Genomic DNA, 26843 nt, shown 5'->3' on the forward strand with positions numbered 1-26843 from the left:
AGAACTGAAGTACAAATGCTATGCAACTTTCCCCAAAACCACAGTTGACAAACACTGAAGCTTGAAGTGATTCCTAGTAGATAGAGCACTGACCACTCTGCTGCAATGTGTGTGTGTGTGTGTGTGTGTGTGTGTGTGTGTGTGTGTTTTAAGGGTAAGAGGAAATAGTGAAAGAATGGTTATTTGAAATGGCATCCTGTCCAAGCCTCTCTGCGTCACCCCTCGACAAACCTAACCTAAAAGATCAAATCCTGGCAGGTCGCAAGGATTCTGCTTCTCTGCAAAGGTGAGGGACCCTATGATCTATTCAGTGTCCTAAACACAGCACTTACAAGCCTCCCCAGCCCTTTTGACACTCAGGTTCCCAACAAGGTAAGTAAATGCAAGTTTCAGAGCCTGACTATCCAGCAATCTGTGAACCATTAACTGGAGCTATTTTCTGCTTCTAAGGATCAAATGCAACTGCGAGAGATAATAAGGTCCTGGCCAAAATGCTGGAATGGGGAAGAGGGCACATTTGAGGGCTCAGAAGGGAAAGATAACTTCAAAAACATGTCCATCAAGAGGAAATATGCCAGATGGAATGAAGCAGGATGGCTGAAAATCTTCAGTCAATCAACAACCTTACCTGAGGCCCCACCACTCCTGCTGAGAGGACAGGTGTTGGTGTTGAGAAGGGATAGAAGACAAACAAGAGACCCACGTGGCCTGTTCCCTCCAGGACTAATGATCCATCATAAAAGCTCAACGGTCCAGAACAGTTGGCAACAAAGATGTTCTGGTCAATCAAATATGCTAGTTAGTTGAGAATTGCTGCATAGTCCATTCAAGTATTGTTAATTACCTGGAATTAAATAAAACAAAATCGATCACATATTTTTTTGAAAAAACCTATAAGTAAATAAGAACATTGAGAAATTGGTGATCTAGTTCTGGCACTGCCAGCCTTCCTTCCAGGTGTACTGTGCTCCCTTAGTTCCCTTAACGTCCCCTAGAGATGACCAAGAGTCTGTGTCTTCTCCATTCCCAAGCTGCCACACATACTGACAGAAAAGAATCGGAGAGTATTGAGCTGTGAATTGGACAATTTGTTTTTTACATTTTAATGGGCTTCAGACCCTTATTAAATGAAAGCCATGAACCATGAATTTTAATAGTGGATTTCAACCACTAGTTAATCGAATGAGGAAAATGTTTGTAGGTAAGCAGTACTGAATGTTCCCTTTTATGTTCTGACATTGTTTAAAACCATTAAACAAGGGGGAGGGATGCCTGGGTGGCTTAGTTGAATGTCTGACTCTTGGTTTTCACTCACATCATGATCTCATGATTCATGGGTTCAAGCCTTGCATTGGGTTCTCTCTCCCTCACTCTCTTTCTCTCTCTCTGCCCATTCTCTGCTCATGCATTCTCTCTCTCTAAAATAAAATAAAAATAAAAACAACAAAACAAAAGAATTTCAATATAATTTTTAAATGAATGGGGAGGACAGAACAATGAAATACGTGAATAATCAAAAACTAATACTTGTTCATTTTAGTTTCACCTTTCTCAATGTCAAACTGTTAATAAGGAGCTAGGTTAGGTAGAGACTATGCCTTATTTTTATATTCCCAGTGCCTAGCACACTATTATAAACATTTATGAAATGTTTGTTGAACTGAACCAAAGATGATAATTGGACAACTTTATTGTATTTCCTCTCTCTTTTTTTTTAATTTAATGGAGGAAGACCTCAATAAGAACTGAAAGGTTCAGAGGCAAAGCAGCACTAAAAAAAGGAAATAGAAATTAAGGAATTTAAATAATCCCCATTTGGGCAATGAGTCCCTGAGTAATAGGGAATTAACTATCATTCTTTTAACTACAATTATAGCTTTATTAAAACCAACAATCACTACCGAGGAAAAACATACAGAATATTATTTGAATTTGCCTTTCTAAAGTGTCTGAACACACTGATGCCATACAGTAGAAAATATATGGTAGGTGTTGGTGGTAATAAAAATGCTATACTATTTTTTAAACTGTTTTTCTAGATGAAAATACATATAAAATAAGGTGGAGGAAAAGCAAGAAAAAAACCTTCAAAATGTGTTAAGTGCTCTCTACATAAGAAAATAGGTAGATTCAAGGAATTTCTCCACTTTCAGCTAAAGATGGTAGATTGAACACACGTATTTAATTCTTTCTCTTAAATTCTCGAAAAGTTGCAATAAAGGATAATTTTAAGGTACAAAATCAAAAGAACAGAGGGAAAAAAGATAATATTTTATATAAACTGGAAGTGAGAAAAGCAAGTAAATGTGAGTTGTCTGGCTTTGCAGGCTTCAAGTAAGCTGAATGCTAAGCCATAAGAAAAAAACAAAGAACAATTTATAGAACAAATCCACAACAGGTCCAGAAAGCAACAGTGCCAGTACCTATGCATATAAGGGTGAATGTGATATAAAAATGAAAATACATTAAAAATGCATTTAACAGCCAATAAGATGACACCCAGGATATCTCTCCTTTACTGAATGCAACCAGGTGACTCACCTTCTCCAGCCCTGGTAAAGAACTAAAGTTTTATTCTCTATTTGAGAATACCATGCCCATTAGAAGAAAAAGTCACTATAGTGACATAAGGGAAATTAAATTAATATATACATACTGACATTACAACCCCTAGACTTCTTCCTCAATGTGGTTGCCAGAATGCCAACAACTAGGTGCGCACTCACACACACACACACACACACACACACACACACACACACACTACCTAAGAAAACTGACTAGTCTAAAAGAACAGGATTCCCAATGAAATAGCCCAGCCAGATCTCTCTGTGGTGAAGACCACAAAAGACAAGCTCAAATAAATCTTCTAATCACTTCTAATGTCCCACACTTAAATATAATCAAACAGTCATGAATCACCAGACATTTGAAGAATGAACCTGTACAAAAATTAGAGACTACGATAAAGCAAACATAAAAGCAAGTTGAGAGCTATAAGGAAGAAGAAAACTTCCCCAAAAATCTTAAAATTAATTATCAAAAAATAAAAGTAGGAGTCTTCACACTGTTTTCCAGCATGGCTGCACCAGTTTACATTCCCACCAACAGTGTAGGAGGGTGCCCGTCTCTCCACACCCTCGCCAGCATCTATAGTCTTTTGATTTGTTCATTTTAGCCACTCTGACTGGCGTGAGGTGGTATCTCAGTGTGGTTTTGATTTGTGTTTCCCTGATGATGAGTGATGCTGAGCATCATTTCATGTGCCTGTTGGCCATCTGGATGTCGTCTTTGGAGAAGTGTCTATTCAGATCTTCTGCCCATTTCTTCACTGGAGCATTCATTTTTTGTGTATGTAGTTTAGTGAGCTCCTTGTATATTTTGGATACTAGCCCTTTATCTGATATGCCATTTGCCACTATCTTTTCCCATTCTCTTGGTTGCCTGTTAGTTTTTTTATTGTTTCCTTTGCCTTGCAGAAGCTTTTTATCTTGATGAGGTCCCAGTAGTTCATTTTTGTTCTTGATTCCCTTGCCTCTGGGGATGTGTCGAGGAAGAAATTGCTGCGATTGAGGTCTAGGAGGCTATTTCCTGCTTTTTCCTCAAGGGTTTTTATGGTTTCCTATCTCACATTCAGATCCTTTATCCATTTTGAGTTTATTTTTATGAATGGTGTCAGAACTCCCCTATGACCCAGGAATAGCACTGCTAGGGATTTACCCAAGGGATAAAGAAGTACTGATGCATAGGAGCACATGTAACCCAATGTTCATATCATGGAAAGAGCCTAAATGTCCATCAACTGATGAATGGATCAAGAAGATGTGGTATATATATACAATGGAGTACTATATGGCAATGAGAAAGAATGAAATATGGCCATTTGTAGCAACGTGGATAGACCTCGAGGGTGTCATGCTAAGCAAAATAAGTCAGGCAGAGAAAGACAGATACCATATGTTTGCATTCATAGGTCTAACAGGAGAGACCTGGCAGGGGACCATGGGGAGAGGAAGGGGGAAAGAGAGCAGGGGAGAGTGAGGGACACAGATCATGGGAGACTACTGAATACTGAAAATGAACCATGGACTGAAGGGGGAGGGGGAGGAAGGAGGGGGTGATGGTCATGGTGGGGGCACTTGTGGGGAGAAGCACTGGGTGTTATATGGAAACCAATTTGACAATAAACTATTATAAAAAAATTTTTAAAGAAAAACATTAAAAAATGAAAAAAATAAAATAAAATAAAAAGATACATTGCATCCATAAAACAAGACAGGTATATTATTTTTAAAAGGAACATTCAAAAAGAAAAGAACTCTTAGAAATTAAAAGTATGATAATAGAAATGGAAAATTCAACAGAGATAGAAAACAATTTTGAGAAAATGTTACAAAAAGAGGGAAATAAAATAGAGATGGAAAATAAGAGGAAAAACAAATGAAAATTGGCATATCAATCCAGTATGTTGAGTTTTCAAATAATTAGAATTCCAGAATAAGAAGAAAGAAAACAGGAGAGGAAATCAAAGACAGAATTCAAAAATTTTCTCACAACTAAAAGGCATGTCTTTCTATATTGAATGTCTCTAAAACAAGAGATAAAAACAAGCATACATTTAAATATATATCATCACGAAAATTCGGGAACAAGACAAAATGGGGAAAAACAGTTCTTGTACATAGCATCAAGAGTCAGTATGGTAGTGCCTTCTCAACAGCTGGTGTGTAATCCAAAAGATAATGAAGCGATGCCTTTAAGATAATAGGGTAAAAATGTTTCTAATCTAAACTTGTATACCCATACCTCACACCTTTCAGAATGGGTAAAATCAAAAAACAAGATACAACAAGTGTTGGTGAGGATGTGGAGAAAAAGAAAGCTTTGAGCACTATTGGCAGACATACACACTGGTGCAGCCATGGTGCAAAACAGTATGGAGATTCCTCAAAACGTTAAAAACACAACTACCAGGGTCACCTGAGTGGGTCAGTCAGTTAAACATCTGACTCTTGATTTTGGCTCAGGTTATGATCTCACAGTTCATGGGTTTGAGTCCCATGTCAGGCTCTGCACCAACAGCACAGAGCCTGCTTGGGATTCCCTGTCTCCTTCTCTCTACGCTCCTCCCAAACTCATGCACATGCAGTCTTTCTCTCCCTTTCTCGATAGCTAGGTTAGTAGATAGAGAGATAGATGTAGAACTACTACATAAGCCAGGAATTCTACTTGGTATTGACCAAAAGAATATGAAAACATTAATTGAAAGGGTTATAGGACCCCTTATGCTTATTGCATCATTATTACAATAGGCAAAGTATGGAAGAAGCTCACATGTCCATCAACAGCTGAAAAGATAAGGATGTGGTATATACATACAACAGAATACTACTCAGCCATAAAAATGAATGAAATCTTACCATTTGCATCAACATAGATGGGTCTAGAGAGTATAATACTAAGTGAAAGAAGTCAGAGAAAGACAAATACCATATGATTTCACTCATGTGTGGAATTTAAGAAACAAAACAAAGAAAAAAAACATAAACCAAAAGCACTGTTAACAAACAGATGGTTACCAGAGGGAAGTGGGTGGGAGAATGATTAAAATAGGTGAAGGGGATTAAGAGTACGCTTATCATGATTAGCACTGGGTAATGTATAGATTTGTTGAATCACTATATTATACACCTGAAACTAATATAACACTGTATGTTAACTATACTGGAATTGGAATTAATTGATTAATAATAAAGACATAATTAGATCATCAACATTTCAAAAAATTTAATCTCACATACCTTTTGTGAGGAAACTACTGGAATATGTGTTCCGCTGAAATGTTAGGGCAAGACAAAAATAAGTAATAAACATAATCAAAAGAAAAGAAAATCCAGAGAACAGGGAAGTAAAGGGGAACCCAGCATAATGTGAAGGGAAATGTAAGATGTCAGTTGTGCATCCAGCCTAAAGAGCAAGCAGTACAGACCAGCGTAGATCCAAAAGCTTTGGCAGAGACTTTTTTCAAGAAAATAAAACTGGTATAGAGCTTAAAGTATTTAAATGTACTGAGACAAGATATGCACATATGAGGAGGATTTGGGTTGAATTAGTGATCACCACATAGAAAACTGAGCAAACAGATAAGTTAAAAAGACATTTATTATTAACTTTAAAAAACAAATATTGTGGAGGGAAGCAAAATTAATCATACTATACTACCTGGCTCAGCTACACTCACTAACATAGCTGTAAGATCATAAGCACCCTGAGAGGAGGAGACTTTCTACATATCGCGTATGTAGAAATAGTCATTATGTCTAGCATATATGTTGTAGAGTTGGAAGCAGAGCATGAAAGAGTTAAATCCTTGTCTTACATAGAAGAAAGTCAGTAGCTAGCATCTAAAACTTCAAATTCAAGAAGGAGTAGCAGACTCGAGTTATTAGAAACATGGAGGTAACTGGTTGTTTCTTGGGATGCAAAATACTGGAGTCTGAAGGCGCTGGGGTAGACGGCTTCTCATTACAGGCCTGTAGATCTCTGATTCTCTGCTTTGATAAAATTTAAAACCATACACACACACACACAAGAAAAAATCCGACACTGAAAATTCTAAGAATATAGAATGCTGTCACCTGATAAAAATAACAATTATTTAGAATGTGCTGCACACTGTTGTAAATAGTTTATGTCATTAGCTCATTTAATTCAAAAGAACCCTTGGATCCTGGTACCATCACTAATCCCTTGTTATTTTTATCTTCCAGAGGAATTGAGGCTCAAAGAAGCTAACTACCTATGTTCACTTAGTAAAAAAAAAAAAAAAAAAAAAATGGAACCAAATTTCATAGAGTAGGGAGCCCCAGAAACTAGTGTGCCTGGAGAACTTTTTAAAATCTTGATCCTTCCATAGGGTTGGTGGTGGTTGCTCATGAGATTCTTTCTATCTGGATGCTGTCCCCCACCCCACTTCATCTAATTAATGTCTATTCATTCTTCGTCTCTCAAGTCAAGGCTTTCCTGACCTGTGATTTTAGGTTCAGTTTCTTTGTTATATATGTGTTTACAAAATTCCATACCCTGCTTTAGAGCACGTTCATTGTTATGGTGACCATATACCCTCATGTGTGTGACTAGTTACATATACAACCAATTACATTCCCATCTAGAATAAGCTCTGTGAGGGAATGGGTCACATCTGTTTTTGCACAACACTATAGCCCCGGGACCCTAAGGAGTAAATTGGATGAATATACAAATGCATGAGCAGACAACTTAAGTTTCTGAAACATAGTTTAAATATATTCTCTCAGAGCAACCAGAGGACCGTTTGTGGTCCTTGCTATTCCTTAGAATCTAACCCTCCTGCTTCCTCAAGAAGCCTGGAGAAAGCAAATCTTGGTAATGCAAGCCAAAACACTCTTTGAAAGAAAAAGGTTTCCCTGCCTGCACTAAAGAAAAAAATAGCTTATTTGACTTTTGTTTTGTTTTGTTTCAATGAGGCCAGTTGGTTAAGGTTTATTGTGAGTAGTGAAAGGCAGTAGCATTCCTTGATCTGAGCTCTCTTGTGCCTTCCTGCCATTCTAAATGTTGAAAGATTAGAGCATAGAAGGCAGCATTCTGAACTCTGAGATCCTTTCTCAGAAGGTGGGATGCTTGGGGTGCCTGGGTGGCTCAGACAGTTAAGCATCCGACTCTGGCTCAGGTCTGATCTCACCATTTGTAGTTTCAAGCCCCACATCAGGCTCTGTGCTGACAGCTAGCTCAGAGCCTGGAGCCTGCTTCAGATTCTGTGTCTCCCTCTCTCTCTGACCCTCCCTCATTTGCACTCCATGTCTTGCTCTCTCAAAAATAAATCAACAGAGGCACCTGGGTGGCTCAGTAGGTTAAGTGTCTGGCTTCGGTTCAGGTCATGATCTCGTGTTCGTGGGTTTGAGCCCCGCGTCAGGCTCTGTGCTGACAGCTAGCTGAGAGCCTGGAGCCTGTCTTCAAATTCTTGTCTCCCTCTCTCTCTAACCCTCCCCTGCTCACACACTCTCTCTCTCAAAAAATAAATAAATAAATAAATAAATAAATAAAACATTTAAAAAATATTAATAAATAAATAAACACTAAACATTTTCCAAATAAAGGTTGAAATGCTTCAGAACCACGTATAAAGAGAAAGTCATTAGTTTATTCCATTTACATTGTGAAAACTCCTCCAAACTGATTATTTAGTTTTTTATAAACCAAGAAAAAGAAATTATTGATTAAAATTTTAGTTTTTAATCATCAGCAGTAACAGCATCATCTAGTCAATAATCACCATTCCCTATACTTAAACGTTTTCTCTTCTGATCAACACTGTAAGAAAATTCATCATGGTCTATCTTTAAGTGACAACAGTGACATGTCTGGAGGGTGGCTAGGGAACCAGTTCTGGGTAAAACTGCTTATTTGACTAAATAGAAAGATATGTTTCAACCATGTCATTTAGTTGCAGACAACTAATTTTCCCTGGATTCATACAAATTAGTGTGTCTCTATTTTTTATCTAGCCGGACACACATCTTTACCTCTAATAGACACACTTCTATTCCACACAATCTAATAAACACATGAAAGATTTAGTTACATCTCACTCTTTGGTGTCTTCATAGAGTCTGCATACAGTTGTGTTTTGTCTTCTGACATGTCAGCATTAATGGAACTCAAAGACGGGTCTTCGGACAGTGCTTTTTATTTCAGCCTGCTCCACAGCATGCCTACACCGATATGAAGAAGATTCATCAAAGACATCGCGATTCCCCATGCTCTGCCCTGACTGCGCTTTCCCATCTGTTATCCTCCCGGAGATCTAAGGCCCAGTGTGTCTGGCTGTCCTCTCCTCATTACCTACCAGTCCACTCTCGTCCATGGCTGGCTAGGGCCGCTCTTTGTTCTTCACTTCTTTGCCTCTCATTCTCAGAGCCAAATATCAATACTGCTCACATCATTCCAAATGTTCAGAATCAAAAGCCACATTAACAATTCTTTCTGAGTATGCTGTCCATTTTTGAAGGTGTTTTTTTTTTTATTTACATTGACTCTTTTTCGCATTTAAAAAATACATACACATTTATTTTAAGAAGCAGGTACCCTGTGATCCTCCAAAACATCAAAAAAATGCCTTTAGGTACTGCCAGCTAATACTTAATGGCACATACAGATTTGACTTTCACTTTGTCCCATGTTCATTCTGATCATTCATATTTAATGTTACACATACTTTACTCCTTGACTTTTTTAAAAAATCTTGGATACTGAATGGTGCACAAATTAATCCCATATTCCACTATCCAGCAACTTGTCATTATTTATCAGCATTGACTGAGCTATCATTGTCATCTATTCGTTAGCTTTCAAAAGATTTAAGCCTCTTCTCCTGTATAATCTAGCTATGTTATTTATCATATTCTGTCAGCAAGTCCTCTTTCTTGTGGTATCTGCTTCACAGCAATAGATCATCTTCTGGGCCGAACTTCTGCTGAATACCAGAACTTCTACTTTTTAGCTACCACTGTTAACCTTGATGGGGCTCACAGCTGGGACAGATCAAACCATCGTCTTAGTAACCAGCAATGGTGCCTCGTCACTAAACAGTCTTGTGACAGCCATCTAGTTTCTGTAATTCCCACTGAAGAAAGCTCCCAACTGCCTTCCCAGAAATCTTCCAGGAAAGTAGACCCACAGCCCTTGAAGGGAGCTAGATTCTGTCTCATTTGGGAAAATCCTCAACTCATGAAAGCTTTTCTTTTCAGAGTACATGGGAGGGCAGGTGCTAGCCAGCAGTGCAGCCCCACTTCATGGTGTTTAAAGGTTTCAAATAGAGGGGAAGGTCTGAAATAGTGGCTTCATTTCTGTTCATTTCAGTGCTGCTTTTAAATCTCCTGGGAAGTCTGTCCTCTGGACTAGCTAGGCTTGGCTCTTAAAGTGAAAACTCTCACTCGCCAATTAATCAGACTCACTCTGACTTCTTTTTGGCTTCAGAATCAAAACAAATCTGACTTGTGAATGGCTGGCTCAGCCCAGTACTGAAAATAGGCTACATAAAATCAGAGCATGATCCCTGGATACCAGCGAGCAGCATGATATCCTTGGACAAAGGGCAGTCACATTTCCAACATGTGGCTTCTCCCCACGCCATTTTGTTATTTCTTGGCATGTTTCCATATGAGTACCCAATTAGGCCGTGGAAGAAGGAGATAAAGCAGGGCCAGTGGATAAGGTAACCTCAGATAGAAAATGTTCACATACCCTGTAGCATGAATCACAGCAAAAAACAAAATAAAATAAAAATAGGTTCCTCTATTTGGCAAAAAGAAGAAAATGTAAAAATAAGAGGGAAAAGGCAAATGCCGATTTGAAAAAACATCCAAAGCTCTGGATGGACATACAAAGAAGTCCTTTTTTTTTTTCTGTCTAATTATTTCCAAATAATCAGTATCCAAAAACATTGGCTGAATTGGAGTCTTTCTTGAAAGCTGTATTATTATAGCCTGAGTCTACTTCAGTAATAAGATAAATAAGGTTCACTAGTGGATCAGCAGGGCAAGCTCCATGAGGAAGAAACTACACTCTATATTCCCTCAATGCTACGTAAGAGGGAGGTGATCAATAAATATGTATCAAACAAATGGATGAGTTAACAGATAAACACCTAAGTCCTTCCGTGACCTCAGGCCTACAGCAATGCCTGCTCCACGTCATAGAGCTATAACCACAAGGAAATACTCCATTCTGATATTAGTATAAAAGTTGAAATTTTCTATAATAAACTTAGCTTTTATGTTTTAAGCTGAGAACGTTTTTACCTGGATAATACGGTCTCCTCTGGCTTTTTTCTCCCTTAACGTAGCCATTTTGGTGAGTATTTACCATCTACAATGCAGCAGATACAGGTGTTGCTACAAATTTCACGTTGCACTGCACTGCAGGACTTACAGCATGTTTTATAATGGAACCACATTTTGGCCTTAATAAAACACAGCACTGCACAGCATGACATTCACTATAATCTAATTAAATACAATGCCAAGGGAAATATGTCACTGGGAAGGTGAAACACACATGTTACTTCCTTCTCCTTTCTTTGCAAGGGGCAGCTAAGGTATTTACACAGTGAGCTTCAGCAGTTTGCCAGCAAGAGAAAGAAAAAGTGAGGATATAGGAGAGAGGAGAGGATATAGAAGAGAAAAATAAAGAGGAAGGGGGTGAAATGCAGTAAATGATCAGCAGTATTTCACTTGTCTTTTCTAACTAAATCAAAATCTCAAAGAAGTTTCTCACTTTGAGAAGAAGAGAATGAGTTTCCCTGAGCAATATGAAAGAAACAAAAAAAGATTTGTTTTTCACCCCTGGTACTGACCAGCTTCTAAAGAAACTCATATAAATATCTCCTCAAAATAGTGAAAATCAGTTGTGTTTCTCCACTCTGGTGTGACAACAGAGAGTTAAGTCAAGAACCATTCTGAAAAGCCAGGATTATATGAGTTCCAGTCCTGCCAATCCCTTTCACTGACTGTAACCTGAGCGTGTCAATTAACACTTTGGGCCCTGAGCCCAAAGTCTTATCTTATCTTAAGAATAAGAACATTGGATCAATTATCAAGGCAAAGATTCCAATAATGACTTTATGTAAGAAAATCCACTTATTTGAATTTCTGTTTTACCTATGCGATCTGAATTTTCTGTTAGGGTCAGTGGAAGCTTTAACCCACAACTCAGGTATACACAAACCTAGGACACTAGACCAACACTCGAGAGCATCCACACTCTTCTCTCACTGCTATACCCTAGGAGATGTGAGCAAATTACAGAATACAGTACTTGCAAAGTTGATTTGCTGATGATCAAGGAAGCAGCAAGGGTCCCCCTTGTGGCAAGCAACTCCAATCTCTCTGAGGGGCTCTTTGGTCCTCTTTCTCAGTTTATGGGTAGGAAATGAAATCATCCCTCTCTTCACCATAACAGAAGGGAAATCGCATGGCACTCTACTTCCATGAACAACCTTTAAAGAATCCTCTCTCTCTTTTTGACACTAGAAGAAGGTTGTAGATCTAGCTTTGGCCACCTCTTAAGATGTCACATGAGGGTGAGTCTAACACCTCTTAAGAACATAGGGACAATGCCCCAAATGATTCTCAGCTTTGAGCTTCAACTGAACAGAAGACCACGGGGGAAGGGAAGGGCAAAAAATAGAAACAGAGACAGAGGGGAATGCAAACCATAAGAGAGCGTTAAATACAGAGAACAGGACTCTGTACTTCCCACCTGCATCTCTCAAACAAAGAAGAGCTGAAGCCAAAGTACTCTGAACCCCAAGAGTCCGGGAGAAAAGGAGATAGAGTCTACTGGGAAGATGGCCTCAGAGGCACAATATTGCAAACTGGAAGAGATAAAAATGGGCCAGGACATGGAGGCGTGGAGGGGACGGATCCCCTTCTGCAGAGAGACAAAGGGAAGAGAAAGAATGGCTGGGGAAATGTAGGACTGTATCTGGACAAGAGAAAAATCTCAGACCAGGACAGAGAGGGATCCTTTCATCCCATCACTAACAGCAGGGTTTTCAGAGAGAGATCCCATCTCTAACTGCAGGGCTTACTTCGGACTGGGGCTGGTTGCCCTGTTCCTGCACATGGGGACTAGGGCAGTTCTCTACAAGTCCAGTGGTACCTCAGGGGTGCAGTCGGCATCAGGAGGAACAGGTCCCCTGCCCTGAAGTGCTATGGCTCACGGAATTACATTTTGGGTGGCAACATTAATGCACATGAAATGGGAGTTTAAAACACAGCTATGCATGGGGCGTAAGAGACAGCCCATCTCGTCTGTGCCACGGCACAGGGAGGACAGATCCAAAGGAGTGATTTGGGACAACTGGTCTGTGAAAAAGAAACTGGGGGTCGCTATTTCCCCCCCACCCTCCACAACCACCAAGACAGGGCCTCAGGGATGGGTCTGCAAGGCCCACAGTGGAGACAAGACCCGCCTACATGAAACCACGCCCATCTGTGCTGGGTAGCTGCCTATCAACTAGAGCTGGATAGAACAGAAACAGAGGGCCCCCTCCTCCAGACCAGCACTGCTGCATTGCCTGGATTAACTCTAGGTCAATTCTTGTTTTTAAGATATATTCTCCCTTTTCTCCTTCTTATCTCTTCCCTCCTCTAGGCTGGTTACTCTGGTTATTGGTTTCCTTAAACAGACCTATTTAATCCATCCCCTTGATGCATATTCTACACCTTCTTCTTTACTCTCTCTCTCTCTCTCTGGAATAATCAGGCCATTTAGTTTCTCTGGGTAGCATTATTTCATTTTTTTTTCTACTCTCCTCCTACCGTATTCTCCTTTCTCTCTCCGGATTGAGCCTTTGAGTCTCTCTGCCAGGTCAATGTTCATTTTCTTGTTCTCCCTGTCTCTGTCATTTTTCTCTTTGAATATGCTCTTCCATCAGCACTCCCTCCATCCTGCTCTTTATTTGTAGAGCTGGGGTTTCTGGTTTTATGCTTTTAGACTGCTTTTGTTTGTTGGCTGGGGGGGGTTGTTTGTTTTTGTCTGCTTGTTTGTTTGATCTGTTTGTGCATTTGCAGGTTTTCATTCCCTGTTTGTCTGTTTGTTTCCCTCTCTAGGGATATTTCAAGGTACAAACCAAAGCACACTTGGTGGAGAGTCCAAAACATCACAACAAGTAGGGAAGTAAGATAACCAAAGTCACAATAAGAGAGAGCAAGTGACACTCTTCAAAAAACACCTCCTGAACGACCAGGCCCTGGACAGTGTAGGAGCCTCCTTTAATATAGCAGCAGTCACAGGTGCAGAGAACATAACAAGCTTTTAACCCTTACAAGAGACAGAAAGCTAACTAAAATGACAAAACATAAGAATTCTCCTCCAAAAAAATTCCAGGAAGATGTGACAGCTAAAGAATTGGCCAAAACAGATATAAGTAACATAACTGAACAAAAAATTTAGAATAATAGTCATAAAATTAATCTCTGGGTTTGAAAAAGACATAGAAGACAGCAGAGACTCCATTGCTGCAAAGACCAAAGATCTTAAAAATAGCCATGATGAATTTTAAAATGTTATAAATGAGGTGCAAAATAATATGGATGTGGCCACAGCACAGACTGAAGAGGCAGAGGAAAGAATAGGTAAATTAGAAGATAAAATCATGGAAAAAGAAGAAGCCAAGAAAAAGAGAGATAAATTGATCTAGGAGCATGAAAGGAGAATTCGAGAACTGAGTGATGCAATCAAATAGAACAATATTCGTAACATAGGAATTTCAGGAGGAGGAGGAGGAGGAGGAGGAGGAGGAGGAGGAGGAGGTGAAGGAGAAGGAGAAGGAGAAGAAGAAAGAAGAAGAAGAAGAAGAAGAAGAAGAAGTAGTAGTAGTAGTAGTAGTAGTAGTAGTAGTAGTAGTAGTAGAACAACAACAATAACAAAAACAACTAGAGAGAAAGGGGCTGAAGGGGCACTTGAACAAATCATAGCTGAGAACTTCCCCAACCTGGGGAAGAAAACAGACATTAAAATCCAAGAGGCATAGAGAACTCCCCTAAGATGTAACTGGAATCGATCTTCTGCATGACATACATAGTGAAACTGGCAAAATACAAGGATAAAGAGAAATTTCTGAAAGCAGCTAAGGATTAAAGGGCCCTAACATACAAAGGGAGATACATAAGGGTAGTAGGAGACCTATCTAGTGAAACTTATCAGGCCAAATGAATGGCAGGAAATCATCAATGTGATGAACAGAAAAAATATGCAGCCAAGAATCCTTTACCCAACAAGCCTGTCATTAGGAATAGGAGAGATAAAGGTTTTCCCATTAAAAAAAAAAACTGAAGGAATTCATCACCACTAAACCAGCCCTACAAGAGATCCTAAGGGGGAACTCTATGAGGTAAATGTTGCAAGGAACACAAAGTACCAGAGACACCACTACAAGCATGAATCCTGCAGAGAATACAATGAATCTCAACCCATATTTTTCAATAACATTGAATCTAAATGGATTAAACACTCCAATCAAAAGACACAGAGTATCAGAATGAATAAAAAAAAAAACAAGACATCTATTTCCTGTCTACAAGAGACTCACTTTACACCTGAGGACACCTTGAGATTGAAAGTGAGGGTATGGAGAAATATCTATCATGTTACTGGAAGTCAAAAGAAAGCTAGAGTAGCGATATTTATATCAGACAAACTAACCTTACATTAAAGGCAGTAACAAGAGATGAAGAAGAGCATTATATAATAATTATAGGTCTATCTATCAGGAAGAGTTAACAATTATAAATGTCTATGCACTGAAATCAGGAGCCTTCATATATATAAAACAATTAATCACAAACATAAGCAATCTTATCGTTAAGAATGTGCTAACTGCAGGGGACTTTAACACTCCACTTACAGAAATGGATAGATCAACTAGACAGGAAATCACTAAAGAAACAATAGTCCTCAATGACACATTGGACCAGATAGACTTGACAGACATATTTAGAACTCTACATCCTGAGGCTATGGAATTTCATTTGCATCTCAAGTGCGCATGGTACATTTTCCAAGATAGATAACATACTCTGTCACAAAGCAGCCCTCAATAAATATAAAAGAATCGAGACCATACTATGCACACTTTCAGATCACAATGCTATGAAACTTGAAATCACAGAAAAAAGTGTGGAAAACCTCCAAAAGCATGGAGGTTAAAGAACACCCTACTAAAGAATGAATGGGCCAATCAGGCAATTAGAGAAGAAATTAAAAATATATATGGAAACAAATTAAAATGAAAATACAACAATCCAAACTCTTTGGGATGCAGCAAAGGCAGTCCTAAGAGGAAAGTACATTGCAATCCAGGCCTATTTCAATAAACTAGAAAAAACACAAATACAAAATCTAATAGTGAACCTAAAGGAACTAGAAGCAGAACAGCAAAGACACTCCAAACCCACCAGAAAAGAGAAATAATAAAGACCAGGGCAAAAATAAACTATATAGAATTCAAAAAAAAACAAAACAGTTGAACAGATCAAAGAAATTGAGAGTTGGTTTTTTGAAAAATTAACCAAAATTGATAAACATCTAGCCAGGCTTCTCAAAAAGAAAAGATCTCCCAAATAGCCAAAATCCCAAATGAAAATGGATTTATTACAACAAATCCCTCAGAAAGACAATTTTCAGGGAATACTATGAAAAATTATATGCCAACAAACTGGACAACTCGAAGGAATAAACAAATTCCTAAATGCCCACACACTACCAAAACTCAAATGGGAAGAGATAGAAAATCTGAACAGACACATAACTAGTGAAGAAATTGAATCAGTTATCAAAAATCTCCCAACAATAAGAGCCCAGGGCCAAATGGCTTCCCTGGGGAATTCTACCAGGCATTTAAAACATAGTTAATACCTATTCTTTTCAAGCTGTTCCAAAAAATAGACAACTGTTCCAAACCAGACAGAGACCCAGTAAAAAGAGAGAACTACAGGCCAATATCCCTGATGAATATGGATGCAAAAATCCTTAACAAGATACTAGCAAATTGTATTCAATAGCATATAAAAACATTTTTCACCATGATCAGTGGGATTCATTCCTGGGTTGCAGGACTGGTTCAATATTTGCAAATCAATCGATGTGATACATCACATTCAAAAGAAAACATAAGAACCATATGATCCTGACAATAGATGCAAAAAAAGCATTTCACAAAATACAGCACCCTTTCTTAATAAAAACCCTAGAGAAAGTTGGGATAGAAGGAACTTACTTAAACATCATAAAAGCCATTTATGAACACCCCACAGCTAATATCATCTTCATTGGGGAAAAACTGAGAGCTTTCCCCCTGAGATCAGGAACACAACAGGGATATCCACGCTCACCACTGTTTTTTAACATACTTCTGGAAGTCCTAGCATCAGCAATCAGACAACAAAGGGAAATAAAAGGCATCAGAATTGACAAAGACGAAGTCAAACTTTCACTTTCACAGATCACATGTTACTCTACATGGAAAACCTGACAGACTAGTAGGGAAAACCCTACTAGAACCCATCCATGAATTCAGCAAAGTCGCAGGGTACAAAATCAACATACATAAATCAGTTGTATTTTTATATACCGATAATGAAACAACAGAAAGAGAAATCAAGAAACTGATCCCATTCACAATTGCACAAAAACCATAAAATACCTAGCAATAAACCTAACCAATGACGTAAAAGATCTGTATGCTGAAAACTATAGAAAACTTATGAAGGAAATTGAAGAAGACACAAAGAAATGGAAAAACATTTCATGCTCATGGATTGGAAGAATAAATATTGTTAAAATGTCAATACTACCCAATGCAATCTACACAATTGCACCAGCATTCTTCTCAAAGCTAGAATAAACAATCCTAAAATTTGTATGGAACCACAAAAAACCCCAAATAGCCAAAGTAATTTTGAAGAAGAAAATCAAAACAGAAGCACCACAATCCCAAACTTTAGCCTCTACTACAAAGCTATCATCATCAAGACAGTATGGTATTGGCACAAAAACAGATGCATAGACCTATGGAATAGAATAGAGAACCCAGAATTTAATCCACAAATGTATAGCCAATTAATCCTTGACAAAGCAGGAAAGACTAGCCAGTGGAAAAAAAAAAAAAAGACAGCCTCTTTAATAGGTAGTGCTGGGAGAACTGGACAGCAACATGCAGAATGAAACTAGACCACGTTCTTACACCATACACAAAAATAAACTCAAAATGGATGAAGGACCTCAGTGTGAAACAGGAAACCATCAAAACCGTAGAAGAGAAAGCAGGAAACAACCTCCTTGACTTCAGCTATAGAAATTTCTTATTCGACATATCTCCAAAAGCAAGGGAATCAAAAACAAAAATCAACTATTGGGACCTCATCAAGATAAAAAGCTTCTGCACTGCTAAGGAAACAGTCAAGGAAACTAATAGGCAACCTATGGAAGGGGAAAACATAGTTGCAAAAGACATATCAGATAAAGGGCTAGGACCTAAAATCTATAAGGAACTCACCAAACTTCACACCTGAAAAAACAAATAATCCAGTGAAGAAATGGGCAGAAGACATGAATAGACACTTCTCCAAAGATGACATCCAGGTGGCCAACAGACATATGAAACGATGCTCAATGTCACTCATCATAGAAATACTAATCAAAACCACACTAAGATACCACCTCATGCCAGTCAAAGTGGCTAAAATGAACAAATCAAGAGACTATAGATGCTGGCAAGGATGTGGAGAGACAGGCATCCTCTTGCACTGTTGGTAAGAATGTAAACTGGTGCAGCCACTCTAGAAAACAGTGTGGAGGTTCCTCAAAAAATTAACAATAGAACTCCCCTTTGACTCAGCAATAGCACTGCTAAGAATTTACTCAAGGGATACAGAAGTGCTGATGCATAGGGGCACATGTACCCCAATGTTCATAGCAGCACTTTCAACAATAGCCAAATCATGGAAAGAGTCTAAATGTCCATCAACTGATGAATGGATCAAAAAGATATGGTTTATCTATAAATGGAGTGCTACATGGCAATGAAAAAGAATGAAATCTGGCCATTTGTAGCAATGTGAATGGGACTGGAGGGGATTATACTAAATGAAATAAATCAGGCAGAGAAAAACGGAAATCGTATGTTCACTCATATGTGGATCAGGAGAAACTTAACAGATGACCATAGGGGAGGGGAAGGAGAAAAATAGTTACAGAAAGGGAGGGAGGCAAACCATAAGAGACTCTAAAATACTAAAAACAAACTGAGGGTTGATGGGGGATGGGGGAGAGGGGAAATGGGTGATGGGTATGGAGAAGGGCACTTGTTGGGATGAGCACTGGGTGTTGTATGTAAGCCAATTTGACTATAAATTATATTCGTAAAAAAACTCCAAGACAAAAGGAAAAGTCCCATTTAACATCTTATCAGATACATCTTAAATTTCATATAGACCACCCTCTCACCAACAATAAAACCCTGGTCTTCCTCAACTCAATATCATGCCACTAGCCAACCTACCAGCTGCTCAGGCTAGAAACCTAGAACACAGTCTCAATTTCTCATCTCCCCTGCTTCTAACCCTCAGCAAGGCTTGTTACCATGCGCTCCACCACCAGCCTGGATCCAAGCCACCGTCCTCACTTGCCGAGATTTCTGCAGTGGCCTAACTAACTGGGCTCCCAGCTTCCAGTCTTGTCCCACACTACATTCCATACTCCACCCAGCAGCCAGCCTGGGCAATCTTCTAAATATCTAAGTCAAACTAGGTGACACCTTGCTGAAAACAATCCATTGCTTTCTAATCTGCTTGGACTAAGCTTCTACAAGTCTCCCACCACCACCACATCACCAGCCCCCACTTACTCTACTTTCCCACCTACTCACTGCTCTTCAGTCACTTAGGTCTTCCTTCTCTTCTTTGAGACAGAAGCTTGTCTCTACCTCTGAGCCTTTGCACTCATTGTTCCCTCTCCTTGGAACATACTGCAATCAGATCTTGTCATTTGATTCGCCATTCAAATAATCCCCCCTCAGGAAGGCCTTCTCTAATTATCAATCCCACCAACCAGCTTTTTTCTATCATCATTTTATTTTTTCCTTAGTTCTGTTTATAAGTCAAACTTCTCTTGTTTATTTATTTGCTTGAGCAGGCGTATGACTTTACTGTCAAACTATCTAGCATAGGGCCAGAGTCACAGTGCTTGCTCAATGAATTTTTGCTGAATAAATGAATTTTTTCCTCGGATTTCATGTGTAAAGCGATTCTGCGATGAACCCCTATGAATTAACAAGGATGAATGCTTTAGAGAAGATAGTAAACTATGATAGAGACTATTGGCAATTCTTACTTGGGTTACTTTTTTAAATAGAATTTCTTCCAATCATTTAAAGTATTTAGTTTAATTCTAAAAGGGCTTTTTCTGAATCCATTCAAAGCTGTGTTTTGTTTTGTCTTGAGACTATGACACATGAACCTCAATTTTATTTTTAAATTAAACTTCTATTAGATAAATGTCTACCTATAGTCAAGAGGGGGACATATTTCCAACATATCAATAGAAATGCACAAAACTTTGTTAAGAATAAAGTGGTAATTTCCGATCTAAAACAGGACACTTTGAGAGTGAAAGAGGGTACTCTCACTAACTATGCTGAGGCAACAGTATAAGCTAGAATATACTGTCACCCCAGTCCATTTAGGTAATTTTAAAAATGCGATACAATTGTTTTGGCTTATTTTTTGTTTATTTTTTATGAGAGAATGGGTTGGATTATAGATTTTTTTTTAAAGAGAAACAGGAAGGGGGTGTCTAGGTGGCTCAATCTGTGCAGTGTCTGACTCTTGGTTTCAGCTCAGGTCATGATCTCATGGGTTTGTGGGTTCAAGCCCCAAGAGGGCTCCACACTGTGCAGAGCCTGCTTGGGATTCTCTGCTCCCTCTCTCTCTGTCCCTCCCCATCTTGCATGGTCTCTGTCTCTTTTAAAATAAAAAACTTTAAAAAGAGAGAGAAACAGGAAAGAATGAAAATAAATATGAAAGAAACCAAAATAGAAAATAATTATTTTTTAAGAATAGAGTGCAATGTACCCCAATGTTCATAGCAGCACTTTCTACAATAGCCAAATCATGGAAAGAGCCTAAATGTCCATCACCTGATGAATGGATCAAGAAGATGTGGTGTGTGTATATATATATATATATACACACACACACACACACACAATGGAGTATTACATGGCGATGAGAAAGAATGAAATATGGCCATTTGTGGCAAAGTGGATGGACCTCGAGGGTGTCATGCTAAGCGAAATAAGTCAGGCGAAAAAGGACAGATACCATATATTTGTACTCATAGGTCTAACATGACAAACCTAACAGAGGACCATAGGGAGGGGAAGGGGGAAAGAGAGATGGGGAGAGTGAGGGACACAAATCATGAAAAACTATTGAATACCAAAAACGAAACATGAACTGAAGGGGGAGGGAGAGAAGGGGGTGATGGTCATGGTGCGGGGCACTTGTGGGGAGAAGCGCTGGGTGTTACATGGAAACCAATTTGAAAATGAACTATTAAAAAAAAGAATAGGGTGCAGATAACACTACTCAACAAGTATAATAAAATAAGCCTATATTAGGTCTCTATTTTGGTAAAAGAAAAAGAGGAGGATGAATAGGTGGGCAAGTAGAGATAAACAGAGAATGGCAGATGGGAAGAAAGTCGGAAAGAAGCAGAGGGGCTGAAAAGAGGGGAGGGACCATGAACAGACCCAAGAAGCTATCACAGGATGGGTTTCTCAGAAGGAAAATGGGAAAATGGAGACCTGGCACACCAGGTATTTAACAGGCAGGGTTTGGGGGACTAACAGCTGTAAAAGTGGGGAAAAGGAAGCTGGAGTGGGCAGAGGAAGCGGCTAAGCTGAAGTGCAAGACCGGCCAAGGCTTCTACATACCTCATGGGAAACTCTGGAGCTGGGAAGGCCCTTCTGAGTTTTCCAAGGTCTTCATACCCCAGCCTCAATCAGTTCTTAGGCATGGACAGTATCTGGGAGGAGGCATGCCTTTGAGTGAGGCAGTGTTCTTTAGCTGATGCTATCTCCAAGAGAGTTGAAGGCACAGAGTCCACCACTGTCTAGTTAGGTCATTTGTTTTCTTCCTCTTTCTCTACGCCTATATGTGTAGTATTTGACATATTTCTAATCTTCACTTCTATGCATATGAGGAAAGTATGAATATACACCACTTTTTTAATATTTCTATTGAAATGTCCTTCCAGGTTAAAATATTCTTGAAGGCACAACTTGCACCTTTTCATTACCATTTTATCCCAGAATCTCTGAAAATAAAACCAACTCAACTGGTAGATGTTCAATAAATAGCCTTGGGGAATCAAAATGGCATCTAATTCAACCTCCAGGACTTTTCACATTCTGGAGCCAGTTGAAAATGACAACTTCCTTCCTAATGTTAACCTTTCTTGAAAACACTGCCCATATTTTTCTTGAATTAGTGAATAAATTTTTCTGTTGCCTAAATTATTCCTTTCTCCAGGCTACCCCTGAAATATTGAGAGAAATCCACCTCTTTCATCCTTGGATCTCATCAATAAGAATATTCAAATATTTCTCATTGCTCATAATCTTAACAGAATAGTAATAATGATGAATATTTTTAGTAAAACTAAACTTTCTCCAAAAGTTCTAAACATCCATGCTTAATTTTTCTGTTTATTTTTCACCTCCTACTTTTCTAACACTGAATGATGATTTTAAACCAGGTAAAGAAAATGATCCCTAGACAATAACAATGTGAAAAGTTACTTGCTTGTATAATATACTGTCCCTCTCTCTAACAAACTTGCTACAAATGTATAGTAAGACCTTTAGGGAAAAAATCTAAACCTAGCTTCAAATTATCATATGAGGCCTGCCAACTACAAAAGAAAGTTTAGATTTTTAAACATGTGAGGTAACTTATTAAATCACTAGTTTAATAACCACTTCTAAGTGTTTAGATTTTCATTTGTCAGGAAAATAGGTGACCCTTTAAGCAGATAGTTGTATAAAAATAATTTGGTTTTAACATATTATCTGTTAATTCCTCATATTTCAATTAACTTTGCTGTTTTTTTAACAGATAACCCAGTTTGCTACTTTTTCTAAGAATTTTTAGATATTTGTGATAATTTGATTTTTCAGTCTCCTGTTAGAAGTTTTGGCTTCTCCTGCAATTCCTTGCCACCAGGTGAGAAGCATGATTGGATGTTTAAATAGCTTAAACAAAACAGGGTGCCATCTTCAGAAAAAGTTAAATAGGGACACGCATATCTCAGAAGTAAGATTCTAAATATTTCTAGCTATAAGGAGGAAAGGTAGGTGGGCGGGGTAGGTTAAATAGGTGAAAGGGGTTAAGAAAATACATGAAATGTCAGTATGAACACATATAGTATAGTGAAGTTACACTCATGATTGAACATCAAACTGTATTTAGTGATGATGGACTCCAGATTCATGATTGGGAACATTCATTATATAGCATGCCTGGGCTCTCCAAATGTATACAGCTTTTAATTTCTGAGCTTTTTAATTTTTTTCTTCCTTAAAATAATTCAGGAGTTTACTTTCTTGATCTTGATAAGTATCAGGCTGAGGGCAAGCCACACACAACTGGTTGTAACTAGAAATACACACACCCCCATTATCATTCTATATTTCTGAAAGAGAGAGAGAGAAAGAGTGAGAAAGAGACAGAGAATGGGAGAGTGGGGCAGAGGGAAAGAGAGAGAGAATCCCAAGCAGACCCCAAGCTGGGCACAGAACCTGACATAAGACTTGACTGAACCCAGGATTGTGGGAGCACAACTTGAACCAAAATCAAGAGTCTGATGCTTAACTGACTGCGCCACTCAGGTGCCCGTGTCCCACATGTTTTTATGTCATCATGCATACATCTCTCCACAAATCTGCAATAATGACTTATGAGAACATTACCCTGGGCACATGTTTAAACATCAGTCAGTATTTTCTTTTTATTCTTATTAGTGAACATATTTCTTTAATATCGTCTGTCACATTTTTGGTGCTTGTCACAGGCTTGTAAACACTAACGAGATTAAGAAGCACTTTGAGTTATCTGGATAATCGCTCACCTCACATAAGAATTATCTGGCAATCCATTAAATTAAATTATAACTGAAGCCCTGCTGTGCAGCTAAGATTATCAGCTATTTCAGATTCACTAAGAAATGGGGAGGTTTGTGAAAAGTCTGAGCCGAACCCCAACTGAGCATCTATTGATCTAGCTGGGCTTTTTTTATTTTTAATTAGAAATTGACTTCTGCGGTCATTTTACATCAGCTACAGATTAAAACAAGTGGAGAGATTGGAATATACTGACATTTGCCTAAAAAACCTGATATTATATGCTGTCCCCACAAGTGCAATATTAAATGGAGCATTGAAGTAATTATCTGGATAATTAAAAAACTCATGATATGCTATTAAGGAAAGAATGGGAAGAAGAAGATGCAGTCTCAAATTATCCATTAAAATATCATTGCCTTCTTTTAACCACTATTAGTTTCCAAATGAAATGCCTCATTTAGATGACAAGAATTTCCAAGGCAAAGAAAATATTTCAGAGAGATTATGTCTGATTATTTTTCACAGCATCTGAAAAACAATTATTCACATCTGTAAAAGGAGAGGAACTCTGTCAGTGGAATCACAAGTAAAACTTGGGCTAAATTACTGTGGTTTTCTCTCAATGTCAGCCTTGCCAAAAGCAAGCTCAAACGAGAAGCAGCCAAACAAGGCCTTCACTGTGTTTAAAATGCTAGCGAAGTAGCTTCTCCTCTCCGGCTGCCCTCCAGGAGCCCGTGGTGGGTGGAGATGACACACAGAGAAGTTGAGGCAACAAGACCACCCAAACTGGTCTGAAAACAGAAGCTGGCCTCGTTCACACGGAGATAACTGACACCATCAAAGCACTGTATCTTGGCCTTGCCATCCAGGTTTACCAAACCTTCCCCACGTGAAACCTAGTAGAATATAAACCACAGGGGCGCCTGGGTGGCTCAGTTGGTTAAGAGTCCAACTTCGGCTCAGGTTGTGATCTCACAGTTCATAAGTTCGAGCCCCACGTTGGGCTCTGTGCTGACAGCTCAGAGCCTGGAGCCTGCTTTGGATTCTGTGTCTCCCTCTCTCCCTCTGCCCCTCCCCCCACTTGTTCTCTGTCTCTCTCTCTCTCTCTCTCTCTCTCTCTCTCTCAAAGATAAATAAACATTTTTTTAAAAAGAATATAAACCAGAAATACAAATCCAGACATATCTTTCTACCCTCCTATCTAGCAGCCTTCTCCCTAGCCTGGCTTCCCAGGACAAGATGATGAATGAAGCTCCAGACAGAACGCTGGACAGAGCAGACTCACCCCAGGCCGCTGCTTCCCATGCATATAAATTGTTCCCTTTGAGGGGGCCACACATCAAGCTTTCTTTTGACAATTTAACATGAGAAGTTGTGTCATACTGATCAGTCCCTGAGTTCACACCTCCTCGAACAGGTTGAATGAAGTAAAATAAACCCGCCATCTGTTCCTGACACTTGTTTAATTTTGGAGGGAATCTAAAATTTGACTAACTTTGTAAGAGGAGCTAAGAAAACGTAAACAAAGCCTCTTAATTTAAAATTGACTAAATGCATGTTTTTCCCAGTTCCAGACAATCTGCTGTCTTCCAGCTGTGCTTGCTCAATTCTGCATCATTCCGGGAGCCCCGATGTCACAGCAGTGAATAGGCAGGGTTCAGTGGAGATGAGACTGTGCCAACCACGCCTCCCCCACAGCATACAAATGAGTGCCGTTACAAAAGCATTAATAATGCAGAGCACACCAAGGTAGACGGCTTGGCACGGCCCTGAATGCACATCAACAGAGGCAGCCGGGACTCGGCAGCCTCAATGTGTCTGCACAGGAGGACTGTCGGCGAGTGTGCCTGGTCTCCTAATCGCCAGTCTCCTTTCCCGTCACCCTCAAGGGCTTCATGAATAAAGATGAAGGACAAACTCTTTCTGCCTCTCTTTAGTACCTCAGCAGGTGCACACTTAATAAACTTTCTTATCTCTCTGGGTACGAATGACCTCAGAGATTCCGCAAACCCAAACCTGTCATTACTTTTTTCTCCTTTTGTCCACAAAAAATATGCCCGAGCCACTGAGGAGGAGGAGAGAAAGTATGGATGACAACAGCAAAAGAAACAAATTAATCTCAGAGAGATGCAGAATGTCCACACAGAAAATATCCACCCACCGTCACAAACGTGCCTTACTCCTTAGCAACCCTTCTGTTCCGCTTACCAAAGAAAAACTACCAAATTCAAAAGTTATTGTGTGTTAGCATGTGATAAGGAGTCCTTAGTATCTCCAAGGAAGATTTCCAAATACCTTTGGAAAGAGAAATTTGGCCTGTGTTACTTTGATTGTCATCAGAAAGGATGGCCAGCCCCAAATTCCAAAGCAGGATGCAATTCCCACAGACTCCATGGGCAGCCACCACAGAAAGCAGAAGGAAGGGAAACTGACATTAGAGTGTTTCACATTGTGATTTACAATCAGATTCTGACCTTTAAGAAACCCACAATAATAGTACACTATGAAGACACAAATTTAAGGGTGAGCCAGCCAGCAATTAAACTACATTTTTAAAGCTACAATTATCTGAAAGTAGATTTGGTTTATTTGCTGCAGCTTCTTTCATTCCACAGTGAGAAGCACAAAGAAGACATGCTAAATGCTTTCAACGCGTAGGTGACTTAACACTGAAGAATCGTGGAGCTTGCTACTGGTCTTTCTTGCTTCGCTAAGTGTTCACTGCCTCCTTCTACCAGCCAGTGAGGTGGCTTCTTCAAACACACACACCAAAGGGGGAAAAATGATAAAATATAAACCAGAGGATGAAGCATGAACGTCAAGGAAAACATGAATAAAGTAGAAAGACAAAACAAGGTGAAGACAAAAATGCAAATGCATTGTGTATGGTTCATAAGGGTCTCTCACATTTCTTCCACACTGCCCAAGAGCCAAAGGAAAGAAAGGAGTAAACTTCTCTGAGCAACATATACATTTGTGTAATTGGAAATGATAAAACATTCCAAGTCCTCAGAAGAAGCCAAGTTGTATGTCACCACCAATATTAAGACAAAATGTTCATGTGCAGTTTCCTAGAGAGGACATTTTTCCTGGCTGTTCCACAAGCATACCAGACCTT

The sequence above is a fragment of the Suricata suricatta genome, chromosome 4 (genome assembly GCF_006229205.1).
Source record: "Suricata suricatta isolate VVHF042 chromosome 4, meerkat_22Aug2017_6uvM2_HiC, whole genome shotgun sequence".
In the NCBI taxonomy this organism is placed as follows: domain Eukaryota; kingdom Metazoa; phylum Chordata; class Mammalia; order Carnivora; family Herpestidae; genus Suricata; species Suricata suricatta.